The sequence below is a fragment of the Protopterus annectens genome, chromosome 3.part1, assembly GCF_019279795.1.
Source record: "Protopterus annectens isolate FY-2018-M chromosome 3.part1, PAN1.0, whole genome shotgun sequence".
NCBI classification, from domain to species: Eukaryota; Metazoa; Chordata; order Ceratodontiformes; family Protopteridae; genus Protopterus; species Protopterus annectens.
The window spans coordinates 1,279,444,765-1,279,469,420 of NC_056732.1; the positions used below are offsets into that span (position 1 = coordinate 1,279,444,765).

Genomic DNA, 24,656 nt, shown 5'->3' on the forward strand with positions numbered 1-24,656 from the left:
TTATCTGGCCTAGAAAGCTGATAGAGTAAGTACAAAAATATATAGAGTTATAACTATTTATGTGATATTTAACACTGCTGTGCTGCATTTATTTATTTGACTGAATTTATCATTGTCTTTCTGACTGCCCTTGTTACATAAACTCCAGCTGTTTAATGTTATGTTTTTAGTTTTTTAACATTATTCTGATATTTACTAACCTCCTCTGAGACTGCAAAAGCTGTTCTCCATGAGTCTGCCAAAATATTTCTAAGTTTTGTGAAGTTGATGTGTGTTGTGAACATTTCTCAAGGATACTAAGCTTATTTCCAAAGATCTCTGAGATTGCAAGAATTCTTACTTCTGTAGTAAAGCATTTGTTACTGTACTTGAGCTTAAAGCCAGTAGTTTTACATTGGAAGGGTTCTGCTGCACTCTGGTGGGAGCAGAGAGCTACATTCAACCCATTCAAGGTAGGGAATACTGGTTAAAAGCTTATTGTGTTTTTATCTGATTGTCATAAAGGTTTAACTTTATAAAATTCTTTGATCTGCTGCATTTATTTATTTGGGTGAATTTGGCACTGTTTTTAGCCTACACTTGTGAAAGAAACTCCATTTGGTTGTTATTGTAGTGCTATTAGTTTGTTTTAACAATATTCTGATATTTCCTAACCTCTTCTGATAGTGCAAAAACTGTCCTGAGTGAGTCTGCTAAAGTGCCCTACATTTTGCAAAGTTTTTTGTGTGTTGTGAACATTTCTCAGGCTTAATGAACATATTTCCAAGGATTCCTTATTTTGCAGGAATTTTTACTTCTATTGTAAAGCATCTGTTACTACACTTGAGCTTAAAGCCAGTCTGTTTTATATTAGAAGGGTTCATTTGCACTCTGGTGGGACCAGAGAGGTAAATTCAACCCATTCAAGTTGGGAAGTACTGGTCGATAGATTATTGTGTTTTTATCTGATTGGCCTGAAGGTTTGATTTTATAAACATCTTTCATCCTGCTCGTACAAAAGCCTTACATTTTTGTAAGAGTGTGCTCATTTATTCAGAGCTTCCATTGTGATTGGCTTGGGCACCTGTGATTACATGACTCTGATTGTTTCTAAAATCATCTTGCCTACAAAGCTGATAGATCAAGTACAAAAAATATATTGGTAAACAGTTTCAGTGATATTTAACACGTCTGTGCTGCATTTATTTGGCTGAATTTATCACTGTTTTCCTGCCTCGATCTATTTGTTGTTGTACTGCTCTTAAGTTGTTTTAACAGTATTATGATATTTCCTAACCTCATCTGATACTACAATAGGTGTTCTGAGTGAGTCTGGCAAAATATTTGTAAGTTGTGCAAAGTTTTTATCTGTTGTGAGCATTTCTAGGGCTAGTAAACTTATTTCCAAAGATTTATATTATTATTATAGGAATTCCTACTTCTGTTGTAAAGCATTTGTTACTGCACCTAGCTTAAAACTAGTTTGTTTAACATTGGAAGAGTTATTTTGCACTCTGGTGGGAGCAAAGAACTAAATTCAACCCATTCAAAGTGGAAACTACTGATTGATAGCTTATTGTGTTTTTATCTGATTGGCCTGATTGTTTACATTTTTAAAAGTCTTTCATCCTGCTTGTATAAAATCTTAAATTTTTGTAAGAGTGTGCTCATTTATTCAGACCTTCCTTGTTCCCAGTTTGGACACCTGTGATTACAAGACCTGGATTGCTTCTAAAATCATCTGGCCTAAAAAGCTGATACAGGTATATTTTCTTTGTATTTGCTCTGTTTCATTGGTATTTAACACTTCTGTGCTGCATTTATTTATTTTGCTGAATTTATCACTGTTTTTAAGCCTGCACTTGTTAAAGAAATTCCATCTGTTTGTTACTGTACTGGTCACAGGTTGTTTTACAGATACTCTGATAATTCCTAATCTGCTTTGATACTGCAAAAGCTGTTCTGAGTGAGTTTTGGAAACGGTTTGTGTGTTATGAACATTTCTCAGGGTTACTGAACTTATTTCCAGGATTCATGATAGTGTAAAAATTCTTACTTCTATTGTAAAACATTTATTACTGCACTTAAGCTCAAAGTCAGTTTGTTTTACATTGGAAGGTTTCTTCTGCACTGGTGGGAGCAGAGAGCTAACTTAAACCCATCCAAGGTGTGAACTACTAGTTGATAGCTTAGTGTGTTTTTATCTGATTGTCCTAAGGGTTTAACTTATTATAAAAGTCATGTGTCCTACTCATATGAAAGCCTCACATTTGTGCAATGTGCAAACACAGTTTCCCCATGCTTGCTATAAGCAAACCACTCCAGTTTAAAATCCTGTATAGGAAATGCTCTCCATAGTCTTCCACTGTTCGCAGCTGCTTGAAGAGCTGCCCACTTTTGCAGAGGGTGGTACCACTGCAGATCATCTAATAGTGTACTAATAATCATTCTCACATTGGCCTTTAAGTAACTCTCCATTACTCCTTCCCTTATAGAAATTGTTTTTCCTTGCCTTACATAGCATACGGTAGATTCAGACCTGCTAAATCTGTACTGTTTGGTATGACTGTGCTCTTAGACCAGCCCTCTTACATTAAGAGGGCCTCCCTGCACTCTTGTGGCAGAAGTGTGTAGCTCAGGACCCATCTGAGTTGGGGATTGCTGGAGAAAGGCTCAGTTTGGGGCTTTCCCATTGGTAGTTGTGTAAAACTGTTTAAATTTGCCTGTATATAAGCCTCACATTTAGAAGGGTTTGCGCTCAGTTTACCAGAGCTGCTCAATGTTCAGCAACTGTAGCCAGAGGTCTGGAGTGCATCTGCATTGAAACGCAAGGCATCCACTGAAAAAAACTGAAAACTAACTATATTTTAAGCCAGCACTGCACTTTAACTATATTTAATTGAATTACTGCTTCATTTTTGCTGTTTGTGACTGTTTTTACTCTGCACTTTGAAATTTTGTTTAATTGCCTTATATAGCATTTGTAAGGGTTTGCCCTCAGTTTACCAGAGCTGCTCAGTGTTTGGCAACTTTAGCCAGAGGTCTGGAGTGTATCTGCACTGAAATACAAGGCATCCACTGAAAAGAAAACTGAAAAATATATATATATTTTAAGCCAGAACTGCATGCCCTGATTATGTGTCCCAGACAGGTATGTCCCTAGCCTTAAGCAGTATTGTAGCCTCACCCAGGATGATGCCATAATATGTACAAAAAATGATTAACTTCAACAATTGGTTTAGTTTCTGGTGTCAGTCTAGGGGGATCCAGTATCTGTAAGCCTGGGAGGATATGATAAACAGATCTCTCTGCTTTTCTAAGGATGGTCTCCACCTGTTCCCCCCTAGGCTTTTGGATACTGGCAAAGGCCCTTGCCTCCCCCACAGTGCCTTTTATAGGTAATATCAAAACAACAAATTTTCCAACGTAACAAAATCTAGCTGAGACAAGCTCAGGATTATGCTGCTTATTGCTAGGAGTTTAAACATGAAATGGCATTTCCTGGAAACACTCCTCACCTTTGAAGATGCTGACATCTGTGCAGTTACTGAGACATGATTCAAGGCTGCTGAGAGCACCCCAGCCTTGCAAAGCTACAATGCCTTCCACATGTTCAGACCTCAAAATGAGCATGAAGGAACCAAAGGTGGAGGTGCATTCATCTTTATTAAAACCAAATACACTTTGAGACTAGTCAAACAGCATGACTCTTTCGAACTACTCCATGTCCAATTAACTATTGGGAAAGTACCATACAATATCATTGTTAGCTATAGATCCACTACCATGAACCAGGATAAGCACACCATCTACCTAGGTTTACTGGAATCCCTCTCCGGTTTACCTTCATATGTCTGTAAATGACATATTCAAACGCATCATTGTGCGATTCAAAAACATGAAAAACGTAACGCTGAACATCATCAAAGTTCGAAAATCAAAATCTGGCAAACCAGATTAGATGATTTTCAAACTACAAAGTCGAATACACATAGTAATGCAGGGGGGAAAGTACCTCTTTATCCCCCCATGTGGGGAGCTGTGCCCCCCATGCCACCCCTAGTTTAATATACTAACTCTGAGATAGCACTACAGTGGGGAAAGGTACCATTTCCTGAACCCCGCTATAGTGCAATCTGCAACCAAAATGTCGAATCTGCAATGAGCGAATGCCAATGTGCATTTGCTCATTGGACATTCAGACAAATTTTTTTCGAGTTTGTGAAAATTTGGGAACCTCCTTTTGATCTTCTTGTAATTGCCCATGTGCATCACACACATATGAAGGTAAACCTCCCTTTCCATACAGCCCAACACCTTAGTCATGGGAGATTTCAACTATCCTTTCAGAGACTGGGGGACATGCATTAGCAAAAATGCGCTCACCCAGAGGTTCCTGGACTTTGTTAACATAAATGCTCCGGAACAGATAGTCTGTACTCCCACTACGGGCTCTAATTTTCTGGACATAGTACTCACCAACACAGTGGACATCACTGTACTTCTCATTGTATGATACCCTCTCTGGTTAGGTTAGACCAAAAATCAGCCTCATTTGAAGTAACTACTGGAAATGGCACTGTAACAGGAACAAAAATTATAAAAACTTCACCAAAGTTGACTACAGAGTACTAAGCAATGGTATAAAAAGCTTCATGCCACCCACAATTGCAGACACTAATGATCACTATGCAGAAGTGTACGCAAATGCCCTGTACAAACACATAGTGACTGCGTAAACTCTGCTGTACCTGACTGGATCAAAACCAGGTCTTTCTGTAAAAACAAGCCACCATGGTGGACTTCAAGTATAAAGAGATTATATAGCAAGAGAAAGAAACTGTTGTCCAAATGCCAGAAAGATATCACTCTGCAGAGGAAGAGTTCCATTCTAAGCCTAAACAGGAAAATCAGAAATCTTTTAAAGTCTTCTGAAGCAAAATATGAAACTAAAATCACATCCATAGCCAAGGATAATCATAAGGCATTCTTTAGCTCTGTCCAAAGTCTAAAAGGGAATGCCTAGCTATGTGCCAAACTGGTTGTAGATGGGATCACTCATACTACACAGGAAGATATCACCATCCTGCTAGCTGACAGATTCAGTGCAAACTTCACCCCCCTATCCCCACCTACCATATCCCAAAGCATACCTGACATCAGTCCTCTGCCTAGCATCTCTAGAGAACAGGTAATCTCTGTGCTCATCAAGGCCAAAAACATGGCCTCAATGGGACCAGATAATATCCCAGGTTGTTTACAAAGCAATCTAAAACAAGACCTAGCGGACCCCCTTGGTATTCTCTTTAATCATAGTTTCAGAACTGGCTATGTTCCTGCAGAATGGAAAACAGGAACGGTAATCCCCCTACACAAAGAGGGGCCATCAACTGACCCTAGGAACTACAGACCCATAAGTCTAATGAGCCTCATCTGCAAGGCCATGGAAAGAATTATCATGGACCTTTATCAACAAGGTCATAGATGACATCCAAATGCTAGACCCAACCCAGTTTGGCTTCATTAAGGGTAGAGCATGCTTATTAAACCTGGTAGACTTCTTTAAGAATGTCACCAAAGCCATAGCTGAAGGTAAGACAGCGCACACATCCTATCTTAACCTTGCCAAGGCTTTTGACACAATTCCCCACTATGACATCATTGAGATACTCTCCCAGATAGTGATTAACCCTTATGTTACTAGATGCAGAGCCAACTGACTCACCAATAGATCACACTGTCAAAATTGGTGATGCCACCTCCACCAACAGACCAGTCAACAGTGGAGTACTACAGTGGTCTGTGCTGGGCCCCTTACTGTTTGGTATCTATTTCTCAGATGTCCAAGCCAAAGTTTTATGCCTTTGGCTCACCAAGTTTGCTGATGATTGCAAACTGGGAGCAATCATTGAGTCTCCCAATGATGTTAACATATTACAAGAAAAGCTAACACAAACAAATGACTGATTCCAATGCCATGGTCTAAAAATAAATGCACAAAATGCATTATAATTCCCTTTGGCAAAACAGAATTCCCTACAAATTACAATATTGACAGTATCCCCCTACATTCCAACCCAGTGTTGCAAAACTTGGGAACACAGGTTGATTACAATCTGGACTTTGACCACCAAGTTTCCAAAGTGGTAGGGAAATCCCTCTATGTAGTGTACTTTGCAAGCAAAAGCATAGTATTCAGGTCGAGGGATGTTATAACTCCACTGTACTCGACTGTCATTAGACCACTAATAGAGTATAATTCACCTTTTTGTGTGTACCTCACCAGACATCTGCAGCAGCTGGAGAGACCTCAGAGGTTTCTCACTAAGAAAATACAGGGACTCCAAGCCATGCCCTACGTGGACAGGCTGAAAGCTTTGTCACTTTGCCCTGTATCTTATAGGCTGCTGAGAGTTGACTTGTGCCTAGCCTATAGGGAAATCTCTATCCCTGCCCTAATGGAAATGCTGCACATCCACAAGTCAAATGGCTCAAGAATCACTCGCTCTAGGGATCTCAACCTAGCATGTGACATTAACAGATCATGCTGGAGAGACAGATATGTCTCCCAGAGACTGACGCTTCTCTGGAATAGACTCCCTAGTCACATAAAACAGAGCTCCTCATTGACCCTATTCAAACACAGCCTAGATAATTGGATGGAAGACCACAAATTCACCCCTGGGAGGCATCCATATAGGTTCATAGGTGTTTACTAGGCTAATGACCACAAGGACCTTTTTAAGCCTAGCCATGTATCCCAAATCTCTGAAAAGTTCTGATACACTTGATAACTGTAAGCAGGGGGTTGGGAGATGAACCATTTACAAGTTAATTGTGTCCATTAGAGACATAGGTGCCAAACCAGGGATGAATTTCTGGTTTCCCATCCAGTTGTCCAAGTTGCACTTGAACTGGGTTAGGGAGGAACTCTGCTTCACATGGATGGGGAACCTGTTCCATAGATGCAGTAGTCTCTGGAATACATACCTATCTCTCCAGTAGGACCTATTTATATCACAGGTAAGGTTTAAGTCTTTAGAATGGGTAATTCTGGTACTGTTTGTTTTGTGGATATGCAGGAGGCCCATTAGAACGGGGTCTGAGAATGTCCTTTATGCCAGGCATAGATCTCCCCTCGAAAGCCTGTAGGAGACAGAATACAGGGATAGGGCCTTGAGGCAGTCTGCATAGGACATTTTACTTACGCCCTGTATTCTTTTAGTGAGGAACCTCTGTGGACATTCCAGTTGTTGGATATGCCTAGTAAAAGGTACATACCAAAGGGGGCATTGTACTCAATGATAGTTCTGATATATACTGAATACAGTGGAACAATAACTTTGTTGGATTAAGGTGCACAATATAGAATGATTTTCTCACCACTGTAGACACATGATGGTCAAAGACTAGACTACTATCTATGTGTGTCCCTAAGTCCCTGACTACTGGGTCAACTTTAAGGGGTGTGTTGTCAGTATGATAGTTACCAGGAATGGATGACTTCCCAAAGGATACTATTATGCATTTCTTGGCATTTAGTTTTAGTCCATGACTCTGACACCAGTTGTTTGTCTGTGTCAGCCCCTCCTGGAGAACATTTGTGTCAGTGTGAGATTCAACGACAGCTCCTAATTTGCAATCATCTGCAAATTTAGTCAGCCTGAGACCACTGACATTGTCCTTGACTTCTGAGAAGTAAATGCCAAAAATGAGCTGTCCAGTGACTGATCCCTGAGGGACTCCACTTGTGACTGGCCTCTTTGTAGAGGTGGACTCCCCAATTCTAACTTCCAGGGTCCTGTCTGTGAGCCATGTGGCTATCCATCGGGTGACATAAGGGTTAGCACCTAACTTCTTGAGTTTGTCAACAATACCCGAGTGATGTATTGTGCAAAATGCCTTGGCCAGGTCAAAGTAGGCAGTGTGAATGATTTTGCCCTCATCCATTGCTTTGGTGACCTATTCAACAAGTCCACCAGGTTGAATATGCATGATCTGCCCTTGACAATACCAGACTGGGTTGGGTCCAGTGTTTGGAGGTTTACTATATCTCTTGTGATCATCTCCATGATAATTCTTTCAATGGCTTTACATATAAGACTAGTGAGACTTATGGGTTTGTAGTTTCCAGGTTCTGTAGATGGCCCACTTTTGTGCAGAGGGATGACTGTTGCCATTCTCCATTCTCCATTCTCCATTCAGGAGGCATGAAACCTGTTTGGAGGCTACAGTTAAATAGTAATTCTAGAGGCCTTGATAGGTCATGTCCCTCATGAACAGGGGTAGCTGATGTTGATCACAGATCTGCTCTGTTCATAAATTCATTCTGCCATCTACCCAACAAAGAACAAATGGGGATACTTTGGATTAACATGGCTAGGCTTGTAAAAGCTCTAGGATCACTAGCCTAGTAACCTCCTATTAACTTATGAATCTATAATTAGGGACTGCAGTAAGAGATGAGCGAACCAGGAATTCCATGTCTGGAAAATGTCTCAAGTAACATTATAAAGGAATTAGTTGAAGTGTGTTTCTATTTATTACCTCTTGATGCATTCAGTAGCAATCAATATATATCACATAATGTGAATCTTTCAATTGAAACAAGTCAAGATCATGTTTACTGCATTACCTTTATGTAATTTCATATGGTACCATCTCTTTGAAGATGTTATGCATCTAAAATTCTTTGCCATCATCTCACTATGGTGTGATATTGCTGGCCAAAGCATAATATTTCAACTTCTTGTCTAATACTTCACTGTTCCAAGATGTATTTCATAGATTCTCTTCAGCATTTTTTCTCTGAGTTGATTTGGCATAAGTATTAATTTTGAGCTAAGCACACAGACGGCTAATCTCATCATGGTACATACAGTACATCTGTAGTTGCAAAGATACTTTCTTTGTTTCTTCTGGCCACCATTTCATTCACATGTCCATTAGCAAGTGCATTCTATATTAGTCTCCATGCACTTCCTGAACCCTTGCAGCCTTTCTTCTGAAATCAGTAGGTAGGAAATTATAGATATAAATCTTCATTCAGTAATTTCTTTGGCCTTTATAATTAAGCTGCCCATGGTACATTTGCAGCATACTTCTCTCTTCCTTGTTTTTAAGACATTCTAAGGTCATAGTTTTGTAGCATTATCTTCAACCTTTGAAGATGTAAAAGTGCTTTATGGAATGAGTTTTGGAATGCTCTGCAATAATTTATCATCTCTGTCTATACATAACTGCCTCTCATACACCTACAGTATCTTATTAGTTTTCACAACCATACATACACAATAGCTCGAGGTTCCCTTTTAATTTCATCATATCTTATTTGTGCCTCCATTGGTGCAGTGGATCTGTAGGCAGTTGCAGTAATATTGCGCCTACACCAAATTAACAGGTAACTACTTCGAATGTAACTGATACTAACACATTATAATATCGAAGAGCTGGAGATTTTCTAACCGGTTTCTTTTGATTTGTGAAACCTTTCTCCCGCTTCTCACTCCAGTGATGCTCTGTGTCTTTCTCAAGCAATTTACTCAAAGGTATCAGTACTTCTGATACGTTTGGGATAAACTTGGACATGTACTGGATCATGCCAAGAAATATTAACAATGATTGTTTGCCTGTTGGTCTTTCTATTTAGACCATTATTCTAATGTTATCCTGTTCCACTTATACACATCCTTCTGCCAAGGTGTGTCCCATATATCTGTTGAATGCACCTTAACTTAACTTAACTTTAAACTCTGGATCAAGTTCAGTATGTCAGAAGTCCTGGTTAGCCTCAAGAACTTAATAATGTTTATTTCTGGGTATCGTGGACACAATTTCCTCAACATTTTAAGTGAAAATGTCTCCCTAAAACTTGTTTTGTTTAAGCCTGTAAGCTCTATGGAAATTCTAATCTTGTTTTATTTAATTATTGTAGCTATGCTATTGGTGCATGGTGAAGGTTATGTTTATTTTGCAATTGTGCTTATCTGTTCCATACTCTTCAGTTTATTTCAATTATTTGCCTACATGCAACAGGAGGTCTCTTTGGTGCATGTACAACCGGTGAAACCCCAGTTTACCTTACTACTTTACTGACCCAGAATACTGTCATGCCATCAGAATAAATCAACCTAACTTTTCAAAAATATAATTTATGTCTTCAGATGACTTTTCATTATTTGCATCAAACTTTTATTGTGGTCATGTGTACTATATTTTCTTCAAATTCTCGCTACTTTTTACGGGATTACTTTGCAACAGTTCTGCTTGAGTGTGTTAGCTGTTACTTCATGAATATGTAAATTGTCTGCTGTACAAATTATACCTTTCATAACTATAACAATATTTACCATCACAAATACATGTCATGCTTTGCCTGAATATGCAAATATTTTTCCAGTCTTTCTTGCTGCCGTCAATCACCAGTCACCTCTAAGACTACTTGGTCCATTCATTCCTCATTACTGAGGCAGGGGTCTGTCAGGAGTGGTCATTATTTAGACAGACATCATGTTGGTTGTAAGTTTTCATTTTGCTTTCTCCATCCCTAATGCATGCATCCGCCAAGGTATAGGGGAGGTTTGTGCAACAGGACAGTAGTGGGAGATGTCCCCTCAGTTCTTCATGGTGCATTCACTTCAGGCATCCCTGCTCCATCTTTGAGGTGACAATGGTGAGCTTTCTGATCTTCACCAAGAAATTAACACCACCCAGTGTGTCTCCAAGTGTACTCATGCCCTCTTCCCCTCCCAGAACGGTGAGCAGCCCACAGTCCCTTTACTCTTTCCCCATTCTGCATAGCTCCTTCAGTGCTGGGGCCACTAGCTGAGCTCTGGTTGTTTGGAACACAGTCAGAAATCTGACCCTTGTACCACAGAGCCTGACTAATGTGCAGTTATTTCATAAGTTCCTAAGTTTATACTAGGCTTATGACCACTAGGGCATTTATCAGCCTAGCCAAGCAACCCAAATGTGTTCCACAAGCTATTATACCTTAGGCATTATTACAATGTGTCTGTGTTAGATAGGAAATAATTTAATGACAGCCTATGTCCATTAGAGACATAGGTTCCAGAGCAGGGCTGGATTTCTGATTTCCTATCCACTGGTCCAGGTTATGGTTGAGTAGGGTTTGTGCTTTTTAAGCATAGAGAGCTTATTTGAGTGAATGGGGATTTTCTGAGATATGCATCTGTTCCTCCAACATATCCTATTTATGTTGCAAGCAACGTTTAGGTCCTTTGACCTAGTAGTTCTGATGCTGCTCATTTTGTGGGATATGCAAAAGGTCCAGCAGACTGGGATCCAAGGATGCCTTACATGCCAAGCATAGGTCACCTCTCAGTAGTCTGTAAGAAACAGAGTTTAGAGATAGGGCTTTGAGGTAGTCCATGTAGGACATTGTGTTTATGCCCTGTATTCTTTTTGTGATGAACCTTTGGGAACATTACAGTTGTTTCAGGTGACTGGTCAGGTACTTTACAGAAGTTACCATATACATGTATTCCCAAATCCCTGACTACCATCTCTACTGTTAGGGGTGTTTTATCAATGGCATTGCTTCATAGGGTGGTCAGCTTCCCAAAAGGTACTGTTATGCATTTCTTGGCATTAAATTTTAAGCTGCGGCTTTGCCACAAGTCATTTATCTGTGTTAGACCTTCCTGTAAGATATAAGTGTATTGGGGTGGATTCTATGACTGTTCCTAGTTTGCAATCATATGCTAACTTGGTTAGCCAGAGGGATTTGAAATTGTCCTTGTCTTCTGAGAAGTAGATGCCAAAGAGGACTGGTCCCATCATGGAGCCCTTATGTGTGCTTGTATGCAAGAGTTATTTTGCTCCCAATGACATTGTGTATGTATATCTCTCTCACATACTATATCTGTTTCTTTAAGGATTAAGTGGTTGTCAGTGAACATGAGACAATTGCTACATTATCTCAAGATACCCATATCAACCAGATTGGTTGCAGACAGATTGGGAAATGCATATCCATATTATCAGGTCCTTTAACTATAAGAGTGTGGTGCACAAGGGGTTAATAGAGGGCTACTAAGGCTACTTTTGGGGTTAGAGACTAGACTAGGATGTAAAATACAAAATTTAATGTCAGTTCTACTCAACGTGCAAACTAGTTGCTCTATGCTTGCCAACATGCAAGGTAGTTACTCCACAGTCAGAGAGTTACCAGCTACATTTTTAGGGGTAGTTTTATAGGGAAAATTTGCTTTCTAGATGTTTGCATCTATACAGAAATTGGCTAACTGCTACTGTGTGATGAGCAGCTTCATGCAAATATGTCTCATTTATATTGGCACTGAAAACACAATAAACTGGCTATTAATACCTTTATTATTTGTACACTGTCTTACAATGTACACTGTGTATATGCTTAATTATGACACTGTGTTCACAAGCAGCTTTTCTCAATATATTAGGTTGTTGCACTGACACAATTTGAAATAGAAGATTGTAAATGCTATTTTTATAAATGAAGCATAGCTGTTTCTGCCACTTTGGTGTTACAGTATGTTTTGAATCACTTAGCAATGTAGCTGCAGATGGCGTTGGAGTAAGTTTTGAATAAGCCAACAATGTAGCTGCTGAACCCTTCTCTGTGTTTTGTAAACCAAAATCTCTGCACTTTTTGCCAAGATATCAAACCATTATCAAAATTGAAGTTGCCATTTCTGTCATTAATGTACAGTTTCTTAGTCCAGTGAGTTATTTTATGTAGCATTCATTCATGTGTTTCTGTGTTTTCTCAGTATTCACTGTCCACATATCCCTGGCATTCACATATAACACTGATGCAGAGTTCGAAACTAATTATTTGAACTTTGGTTTGCATCAGCTATGTGAAAAGTACTTCAATGAATAATTTCTCTTCTTCTCCTTGTTTTATACACATTTAAGAAATGGTGTGGTAAACCATACTGTCTTCATGGTTTATTCATTATTAGATAGGTTTGCTTTCATGCCTTTAACCATATCTTTAGCACCTGTCTATTCAGTTGTTTCTCTTTTATTACTAAATGTGCAATCATTTACTGGTTACCTATTGCATATTTTTCAACATCATTTTATTTAAGTGCTTATTTCTATGACACTGTACAAAAATCCAAATAAAGTGCAAGTTTACAGAGCAAATCAGCACCATAATTCCAAGCAAGTGTACTCTGAATATAAAATTACACATTAATAGCATAAACTGTAATAATACAAACAATATAAACAACCAGCTAAACAATCAAAGCAGATAATTGAAAAATAACCTAAAACAACTAACAATGAATGTAGATAAATAGCATTAAACTAAAATAAATTAAACTGTATTTTTGGTACACAGAAATTGTGATTGCGGTTCTGAAGTATGTAAAATATATAATGTATGGAATGTTAGAGAAATAAATTGCACTGTGAGTGAGGACCAGCACTGTTACAGAACTGTTAACAAAGTCTGCTTCTCATCAGAGAACACATTTGCAGTACTTTCAACTTAAAAATGCATTTTTCTTCTTGAATACCTTCTTGTTGGAATCAACCTCTCCTCTTCTTCCAGGAAAAGCATAGTACACACTTTGAATCCAAACAGAAGATCTATGCACTAATGTTCATCACTCAAATGTGTGAACACCAATGCTTGTCTCTGTTTTAATATATACCTATTCCAAGACTGCAGTGTGTTTGAGAATTCATGTTACTTTGATATACAAAGATCTTAGAACTAATATATTATATAACAAGGATTAGGGGTGCAGCCCGCCCCCCACATCCGAGGTGCAATGAAGTGAAATTTCATGCAAATAATCTTTATTATTTAACATCTGTTAACCAGGAAAGACTGACTAGGACAGAGCCTATTTTCGGCAGAGGCCTGGGGAGAAACACTCCAGAACACGTCTTTGGAATGTGAGAGGAAACCAGAGCACCTGGAGGAAACCCACAGAAATGCAGAGAGGACATGCAGACTCTGTACAGAAGGCACCACAGCTGAAAATCAAACTGATGAACCTCTTGCTGTGAAACAACAATGTTGTGCACGACTTGAATGTTAACACTAGTATGATAATTATTTGTCATGTAGCAATGTAATATCAACATCTCATCAGTTATATCCAGGTCTTTAGGCTTTTCCAAATAGACATTAACATTAGCATTAGCATGATACCCGCTCAATTTGTGGACAGTTACACCAGTAAGCTCTCAGTACTAGTGCTCAGTATTGTGGTCTTGTTGAACCCATGGGTGGTGGGGTGGGTTTTCTTTCATTAAACAAAGTACCCTGAATTTTTTGATCTGTTTGGGTAGTAAAATGTGATCATACAAATATTTATGAAATTGTTTTATTCTAAAAAATTATAGCTAATCTTTCCTTGTGCAGTTATGCACAAATTCCACAGCACAACTCATATGCATGGCAATCAGTCATAAAAAGTCAATGCTGTAATTGCCTTAATTTCCAGTTTTGGGAAGAATTTCTCTCATGTAGATAGTTACTACCCTAATGGTTTTATGAACAATGGTTGTAATATTAACTTACATCTTAACAAATATGTTAACTCCAGTAATTTCCACTGTATGCCCCAAGATGTAAGCTTTTTTGTGAAATGAATCGGTAGTGGTGAGATTAGAAACATGTTTATACATATTATCCCCCTGGAGAAAGATCTGCATAAAGATGTAGGAGACCCTAATAATATATTTCACTAAGGACTTTTATACTTTAAATTTATAACATTTTTAAACTACGCTGGAATGTTCTGGCATGGTCTCTAATTAAACCGTAAACTGAAAAAACGGACAAACCAAAGAAAACAAAAACGGATCCAAGACTCCTGGCGGACGCTTTAATTCTTTAAGTGCGCTGATTACAATACACTTTTCGTTGGTAAAACCAACTTCTTCAGAAGATAAAAAATCATCAAACATCTGTTAGTCAGTTCCTTGAGCATTTTATACACACAAAGTTTAAAAACGTAACCACACCCACTAAATTCAATTAGTAATTGGTGTGTGCAGTATCGGTTCATGTAAACACTCAGTAAAAACGTTAAAATCACTTTATCTAAACAAATTTCACTCATGTTTCCTAAAATACAAATATATTTCTGTAATAAAAAGCGTTCGTTGACACTTTTGAATATCTTGTGGAGGGTATAAACTTAGGACATTGAAACTAGTATATATAAAGAAAGGTAACATTAACCAATAAAAATGGAGGTGAGAATGAAGGCAAGTGGAAGTGTGTGAGATAGTGTAGACCATGTCATACAGCTATCACATTATGTATGTTGTTGGTATAAAATGGTGTATTGTTATCCTGTTTTTACAAATAACGGCTCCTATTAATTAGTGTCATATCGTACCCTAAACCAGGGTGGCCGGTAAAGTGTCACTGTCAGTGTCAATTCAATGAGAAGTCCTGTCTACGATGATCCCTCTAGTCAGTGACTTAGATCATTCCCTATATTGGTTACACTTTTATTGCAGGAATAAAAACGTAAAAAAGTGTACACCTATAAGCATAGTGTAGTCTATTGAAAGTCTATTAGGTTTTATTGTTACCAAAAATCTAACTTTCATATATGAAAGTGGTGTCGAATTGAACTTAGATAAATTTAATGAACAATATACGTATATGACTCTAGGTTATGTTATGAAAAATAAAAAGTAAAAAATAAAAAGTAAAAAATGAATGAAAATGAATGTGTAAAATGTAACCTGTTAACATGTGTTGATTTTAGTTTTCCCAAAATTCAAACATTAATGGTTATAAAGAATCGTTATCGTTATTTTTATTGGTTAATGTTACCTTTCTTTATATATACTAGTTTCAATGTCCTAAGTTTATACCCTCCACAAGATATTCAAAAGTGTCAACAAACGCTTTTTATTACAGAAATATATTTGTATTTTAGGAAACATGAGTGAAATTTGTTTAGATAAAGTGATTTTAACGTTTTTACTGAGTGTTTACATGAACCGATACTGCACACACCGATTACTAATTGAATTTAGTGGGTGTGGTTACGTTTTTAAACTTTGTGTGTATAAAATGCTCAAGGAACTGACTAACAGATGTTTGATGATTTTTTATCTTCTGAAGAAGTTGGTTTTACCAACGAAAAGTGTATTGTAATCAGCGCACTTAAAGAATTAAAGCGTCCGCCAGGAGTCGTGGTCTCTAATTACATGATGTAGATCAAAACAGGAAATCCTAATCCAGATATCAAAACTATGCAGCCTAGCAGATGCTTTTCATTAAACAGAGTAATAAAGTATGGTGCCATCTATGCTTATTATTGTGCATTATGGATTTGGGCTTATTGATCAAAACCATTCAGTGAGATGCAGATATTTAGCTGTTCTCAAACCATACTGTAGGGTCCTCTATCTTCCTATTATTGGTCATTGTGGCTCTGGACATGAACTTCAGCAAATGACAGCGGAATGAAATGCAAACCTTTAGGTACATGGGATGAAACTGAATATGACTAAGATGGTTATAATGGCAGCAAATGGGAAAAATCAAAAGAAGTTGAAAATTGTTATAGCAGGTAAATAGTGGTACAGGTTAAATAGCTTCAAGTGTCTGGGAGGGGTGGTTGAGGAGAAGGGAAATCTGAATGAAGAGCTCAAAGCTAGAATCAGTGGGGCTGCAGCCAATTAACCCAGAATGCCAGAGGTAATGTATGTCAGATGAATTCCAAAGATGCTGAAAAGTAAGGTGTACAAGATAGTGGTGCAACCAGTACTATTGTAAGACACAGAAACTTGGGCAGTGACAGCAGAACAGTTGAGGAAGCTAGAGCTGATGGAGATGAAGTGCCTGAAGTAATTGGCCAGATGCTCACTGTGGGATAGACAAAGAAATGAGGACATCAGAGCAGAAGTCCAAGTAGCTCCAATAACAGAAAACGTCAAGAACACATTAACGTGGTTTGGTCACATGTGCAGGAAAGCAGATGACAATCTAGTAAGGAAGGCTGTGGACAGACAGGAAGAAGGCAAAAGGAAACTAGGGCATCCTGGAAAGAGATGGATGGATTGTGTGATTGAGATAAGACCTGTGGCAGTCAGGCATGACTGTGGAAGAAGGATGGAGAGTGGCACTGAATTGAGAGAGATGGTGACAATTGACATGGCAGCCCAACCCCATAGAGAAAATGTGAAAAGGAGGTTAATGATGATTGGTCTGGACACATTGAGTAAAACTACTCAAAAAAATGGGATATTCAGCCACAGTCAATTCCTAGATCTGTGCTCCAGATTTTTAACATTGAGGATGACTGCACAATGTTGAAGTGTAATTTTAAAGTTTTTAGCACTCTGTATTTTGGATCTACTGCAATAATTTGTGCATACCTCAGGATAGTAATTATATTTGGGCAAGACAATATATCCCTTCACAGATGTATAACTGTTTGCTTTGCTGCCCTGGTGAAGGTGGCAAAGACTACTATTTTTTTTGTGAGATCCACAAATGTGCAGAATTATGTGGCCAGTGACAAAACTCAGGTGAATAGGCCATAATTTTATAATTTTTGTAACTTTTTAATTAGTTCATAAAAACTATCTATCTAAAAAAAAAAAAGAAAGAAACAACAAAAGAGGTTCTCAAGACCTTTGTACTCAGAAATAAAAAGAGAGAGAGAGATCCAGCTATTCCATTAAGTTGTTGGTCTTTCTTCATTAATAAGAGACAAAAACACATATGTATTGTTTTACATTGGTGTGGTTTAATAAAACAGTGGCATTTTACAACACTAGTGTCGAGTGGTTCCTCTATGTATTTCTGGATCTCTTTTCTTTTCATTTTTTTGAACTCTTATAACAAGCTTTATTTGATTAGATAAGAGACAGAGGCTGGAGAAGGATGCTCTCCGAGCTGCAAGGAAAGACAGTAGATTAGGCATTTCCCATGAAAGGATTTACAAACACGTATTTCTGTACACCTCATACTCAATTTGAGAACTCTTGGGTTTTGTTTTCCATCCTTTTACTTAGTGAACCACAACTCTGCAAATGTATGTTCCTGGGGAATACTCCCTGGGCCTTCTCTGGAAATGGGTTCTTGACCCAGTTGGACTTTCCTGGTCAACAAATGTCAATAAATAAAATAAATAAAATATTATACTTGATGCCATGCATACACAAGACATGGGCTACATGAAAGTCTATGTTTGTAATGCAGTATGTTTTAAAATATTTAATAAAAAGAGCTGAAGCAAAAAAATAAAAAGTTAACTATTTTGTCAAGCATCATATTTAAGCTTACATTTGGTTTGAGCTGTGGCTGAAAGAGGTCAGGAAAGGATCAACTCTTTTTTGAAAAAAAAAAAAGCTAAATTTCATTTAAAAATATTGCAGATTACCTAATTTAGGCTTTAGGGCTAACATGGCTGTTGAATTATGTTATTGTTGTTGCTTGGCATAGCATTGTTTTGACAGGGCACGCTGCAGTGCATCAGTTAAATGATCAACTATCACAGGTGTGGTAGCTTGGCCTGGAACCCAGCCTGCTTCCTAGAAGAAATAGCAGTTAGATCAGTGTCTGCATTTAGCCCATAAATGAGGTCATGCAGCAGCAGGCCCTTGCTACACACTTGCTTCTGTCAACATTCCAGTCAAGCTGGAAAACAGATATGTAGCACCAGAATGGATGTTAGAGGTCAGGGAATACAAGCTCTACATTTCAGACCAGCCATTGGATCGTATTTGAGTAATGTAAGTTAACATAACTTTCTATGTTTATTATCTTTAGCTATAAAAGCCCCATGTGGTAATTATCGCTATGATTTCTTGTGATCCAGTCTCTACCACTGTCAGCTAACAGTACATTTTTTTCTAGTGTCCAGCATTGTAGGCAAGGACAAAATGTGAAGGAAAGTCTCAAAACATTTGATGCGTCATTACAGTCACATTATGATATATGCCAAGAACGTTATGTTGTCTATTGAGAACATTTAGTACTTAAAATACATTGGTAACAGACATGATAAAGCTGAACATTTGTTCATCTGCACAAGGACTACAACGAATGAATTCTTCCTTACAGAAAATATTGAATGCAATTGTTACTAATCTGTTTGTGAACTAAGGAGCTACAGCATCAGTTGTGAACTTCAGTTCTTGGTGTGCATTTGAATTAGGCACATCAATGGCGGTATTATTTCACACTGAAAAATCTTAATCTTCAGTATGAACCAGTACTTTACAGACTACATTTGAATTGTGATAAATTTCTTGTAATATTTGTTACAAAATTTCTGACCAGTTTGCAAGGAAAGCCATTCTAAAGACCAAATCATCTACTGGAGCAGGAGCTAAAAAGGATATGTAAAAGACATGTTACAATGAGAAGAGGAAGACGGAGATTAGAATTCACGATTGTAAATATAGAAAATTTTTTTTTTTTTAATTTTAGAAAGCTGGAGAATATTTTGGCAGTGTTTGTGTGAGTAAGGTATACGATACGTGACCGTAGTGGAGAAAATGAAGAAGGGAAGGAAGATGAATTACAAACAGGGATAATAAAGTAACTAGAACTGGGGGAGGAGGGTCGGAGTGCACAATTTAGTTGTACAACCTGATGTAGGCAGCTGTGGTGACAACCTGGACAAGATAAATGTAAGCAGGTGAGCCAGAGTACTTCACAGAAAAATAAGAAAAACAAGATGCAGATCATTTAAGTATGTGCATCCAGAAGTATTTCAAACACGGGTATACCTAGTACCATATGTCTGTGTGTGCCTGTGCTTCTTTCATAAGATTTTTATCAGAAGACAGTTACTTCTGCTGTTTCCCTTACAAACTGATATTAGTCACAACTAGGGAATTTTTTACCATAACTCAAAGGATTGTCATAAAGAGTCATAATCATAAAGAGGGAAGTTTTTCATTAATATCTCTTATAATGCATGGAGAACACTGAATACACTTGGAAACTGGCAGATGTGTGTAACTTGCAGTATTAAAGCTCTTTCTATTATGCTGCAAAGGGCACATAGTGCGTTTTGAAGTAAACTGGAATCAAATGCCTCTTTACTGGGTTATAGATTAATAAGTTAATACTAGGCTCCTCAGCTGGTGGAGCTATTGTAAACTAGCTACACAATTCCAGTTAGATTTTTCCAAAACATTAATTAATATCAGACCCCTAATGCAATGCAGTATTTTATACCTAGTTTTGATCCCTTTCCATAAGGGTTTGAAGGGCTACAGCGGGTGTGACCTTACAAATGCTCAGTGACCCAGACTATGCTTAAGAAGGGTCAGGGAGCCACTTTGCTTTGCATCCAAGGGGAGTCTATTCCATAAAAGAATTATTCTCTTTGATAGATTTCTATCACACCAGCAAGTCCTGTTTATGTTTTGATGGAAGCTTTTATCTCTTGAGAAGGAGTTTAGGATAGTATTAATTTTGAGGTTGTATAGGAGGTTGCATAGGGCCTGATCCTTTGAAGCTCTATAGACCTTGCAGTGGCCTTCTCACTAATGCTGAGAGGAAATGGGAAGGAGTGAGAGAGCTTTAAGACAGTACAGGGTATTTCAAAGAACACACACCCTTGTATGTCTTAATAAGGAAGGCTGTGGACTCTCGAGTTGGGTTATGTGCTTGTACAAGTACAAACTAAAGGGGATATTGTAAACTACTAATGACCTGATAAGGGAGGAGTATAGGGTGATGATGACTTTCTTGAGTATGACTGCAGTACTGGCACTCATGTAAGCAGTTGCAGCTGATATTGTAACTGACAACTGCCTAAATGAATGTGTTTTGCTGTTAATAACTGCAGCCATGAGCTACTAGATGCTTTGCAGTTCCTCTGAGGACAATTGTTTTACATCCTCAGCTTTGGGTTGGAAACACCAGTTAGAAACTGACTAATCTGCCAGTTTAGCTAGCTAGAGCTCTGTTATAGTTCAATATTTCTAAGCTAGACTTACAGTATACTAGACATTTAAAAACTTCACAAGATTTATTAGATGTTTAAAACTGTAACACATCATGATGATGAAGTAAAACACAGTAAATCAGCACTAATTGAATGATGTTCAAGAGCTTGATGAGGCATTCAGGTTTACAAGCTTTATACTGTAGCAGTTCAAGTTCATAACCATTGCTGGGAGTGCAGCAGCCCTTCCTCTTCAGTATAGAAAGATAGTTCTCAGAAGTCTGGCTACTACTGCGAGGACCCTAACTATTTGTTTTTCACTTTTTGCTCTGAGTGTCTTGCAACTTTTGTTGGTCACTTTTCTTCCCGCTTAAGACTTGTACAGCATCACAAATTACTAATTAAACTCAGCTTTACAGGGCTGAGCACTGTGTGCAAACTGCCCTTCACCAATCAGTTGATTTGTGTTGCAGCGCTAGGTGCTGGCTTGTAGTCAATACTCAGGAATTTGCATGACTATGAATAGCTTCAATGAACAGTTTAAACAACTATTCATTAGTGTATCTATCACATATGCTACAGCACAGGCCCTGAGGTGAATAGAGGGTACACTCATGCGTGCACATGCAGACATTCTCGCACACACACACACACACACACACACACACACACACACACACACACACACACACACACACACACGACACACACACACACACACACACACACACACACACACACACACACACACACACACACACACACACACACACACACACACACACACACACACACACACACACATCATTTGTATGTGTTGGTCTGATCCTTATTCCCTTTAGTACACAGTGATGATTCTCGTGTGTGTTTGGGGCAGCTATGAGTCTTGCAAAGCATGCAAGATAAATACAAGCTGTGTTGCATCCTTCACAAATGGCTATGAATACCAGCCTCTGACCATTGCCTCATGTACATCCACAAACAGTCACATCATCCAATAGGGAAGAAAATCTTTAGAAATGCAAGACATCATTTTTAATTTTGAGTTAGTCATAAAGAACCATCATCCATGTCCATCACAGCCACAAATTTTTAATACGTTTATGAATAAATACTAGACAATCAGTCTGCAGACCATTATAAGCCTAGCCCAAACCCCCATTCAGAGGTTCTGTCCTTCCTCAATGAGGGCAAAACAAGATAAACTGATGGAGAATTTGAAGATAGACTGATGGAGAATTTAAAGATACCCATCCAATTATCTAGGTTTACTTTAGTGGTGACAAGGGTGCTACTCTGTTTAATGTGTACTGGAAGTTTGTTCTAGAGGCACAGGATACAGTGAGATATGAATCTATTATACAGACATGTTTTATTTTTCAGTTGGTGAAGGTTTAGTTCCTTTAATTGGGTGTTTTAAATACCATTTGTTCTATGAAGGAATAGGAGGTCAAAGACAGTTGGATATTTCATGGCTCGAAAGGTGAGACACTGATCTGTAATGTAACTTTTGAATTTCAGTCAGAATATCTTCAGAGAAACATCTACAGCTGTAGTAAAGGCAGTGACATCCAAACTCTTACATACTCTCCTCCCCCGTACAGTGAGGGGACACACCCAAAATCTTCAACTGGTTTAGATAGGGTTGCCCTGTGTCCTCCAATGTCATGGATGGGATGCCACTACATGACTCTGATCCATTGCCTCTTCACTGGTTTGATGTTGCATGACTAGTGCCAAATGTGACAGGTATGTTGCACTATTGCAGGGACAGGTCGTGAACAGAATCCATTGGTGAGGTGTCCTGTCCCAGAAGCTAACATATGCCACTGGTCAGTGATGGTGAGTGATGGAGTAAAAGATACTCCAAGACTTGCCATGCCCTGTGATGGCCTACCAATGCGACCACTCCATGTACATATTTTTCCACCCATGGGCTACCAGTGAGGGCAGTAATGGTGGAACTTTCTTCTGCATGGAGGTGGATCACCACAGTCCTCATGTAGCCTAGCATGACATCATCTCTGAATTCCATGGCTTTATCAAGACATTGGCAATGATGGATGACATCTTCTTGGTAACAATGCACCACACAAATCATCTTTGTGTTTTCATGGCTAGCAGCAGACTGTTTCTGAATGATAGCCCTGCATTTCTGCTAAATGATCTCCAGTGCTGCCCACATTTCAGGCATAACTGTGATACATGATGGCACTTGGACCTCCTGATAGCTGAAATATGGTGGGTATGCACACATCAGATTCAGTGTACTCCTGTAATGCTGTATCCACAAGGTTCATAGGTTCATAGGTAGGTACTAGGCTATCAGCCCAAGGGCCTATGTAAGCCTATCCAACAAGGTTCCCTGGTTTATGCCACCCAAGAAAGTTATTTTCCTGTGCCACTGTTGAGCAGAGACACAAAAGTTATCCCCAGGGTGTATTTCCTATTTCCCATCCACTCATCAAGGTTTTTCTTGAAGAGTGCTCATGAAGAACTTTGCTTGACATAGATGGGTAGCCTGTTCCAGAGTATGGGAAGTCTCTGGGACAGGAATCTATCCCTTCAGCATGTCCTGTTATTGTGGTGACAAGGTTTAGGTCCCTAGAGCGTGTAGCTCGGAGGGATTGGGATTTCTTTAGGTGTAACATGTCCAACAGCTCTGGGTTTGACATAGCTTTATATGTTAGGCAGAGATCACCTCGAAGTAGGTGATATGCTATGGAGTAAAGCTGGAGTTTTTTGAGGTGGTCAGTGTAGGGCATTTGTTTGAGGCTAGTAATCCTCTTTGTGAGGTACTTCTGTGGCCTTTACAGCTGCTGCAACTGTCTTGTGAGGTACATTCCAAAAGGGGCGTTGTACTCTATAATGGGTCTAATGAGTGTCGAGTAGAGGAGAACAATGACCTCTTTTTTCCTGAATGAGAAACATTTTATGATGAGGTGTGCCACGTAGAAGGACTTCCTGACTACTGTGGCGATGTGACTTTCAAAGGAGAGACTACTGTCCACCTGAGTCCCAAGGTCTCTTATCACACATTTGGTGTTAAGTAGATCACTGCCTATGTGGTAGCTCATGGATACAGAGTTTTACCAAAGGGGATGACACTGCACTTTTTAGCATTGAGCTTGAGGCCATGGCTCTGACACCAGGCATCTGTCTCAGCGAGGCCCTTCTGTAGGATGTCCACATCATATGGCTCCTAGTTTGCAGTCATCTGTGAACTTCATTAGCCAGAGGCCTTCTGTGTTAGCCTGTACTTCAGAGAAGTAGATACCAAACAGGAGAGGTCCCAGGACGGAACCCTGTGGTACTCCACTTGTCACTGCTTTGAGGTCAGATTTGGAGTCTGCAACTTTTACAGTGTGGGTTCTGTCAGTGAGCCAGTTGGCAAACCATCTTGTGATGTAGGGATTTATACCTAGTTTAGTGAGTTTAGCTATAATTCCAGAATGGAGGATGGTGTCAAAAGCCTTGGAGAGGTCAAGATAGGCTGTGTGAACCACCTTTCCCTCATCTACAGCTTTGGTGACTGCCTCAAAGAAGTCGATCAGGTTCAGGAAGCATGATCTGCCTTTCACAAACCCAAACTGGGTGGGATCCAGAGTTTGGAGGTTACCAATGTCTTTATTTATGAGTTCCATGATAATACGTTCCATGGCCTTGCAGACCAGGCTCGTCAGGCTAATAGGTCAATAGTTCCTGGGATCAGTGGTGGCTCCCCCTTTGTGGAGTGAGATAGCTGTTGCTGTGTGCCATTCAGTGGGCACAAAG

The 24,656-nt window shown here is 38.9% G+C and overlaps 1 long non-coding RNA gene across 1 annotated transcript in view; it reads left to right on the plus strand.

Moving 5' to 3' along the window:
• Positions 1–18,572: 18,572 nt before the first annotated feature.
• The window catches only part of LOC122798417, a 223,931-nt gene continuing 217,847 nt past the window's right edge, over positions 18,573–24,656 (plus strand). Inside the window, exon 1 of the long non-coding RNA XR_006364257.1 lies at positions 18,573–18,711. This is a non-coding gene — a long non-coding RNA (uncharacterized LOC122798417). The remainder of the gene's footprint in view (positions 18,712–24,656) is intronic.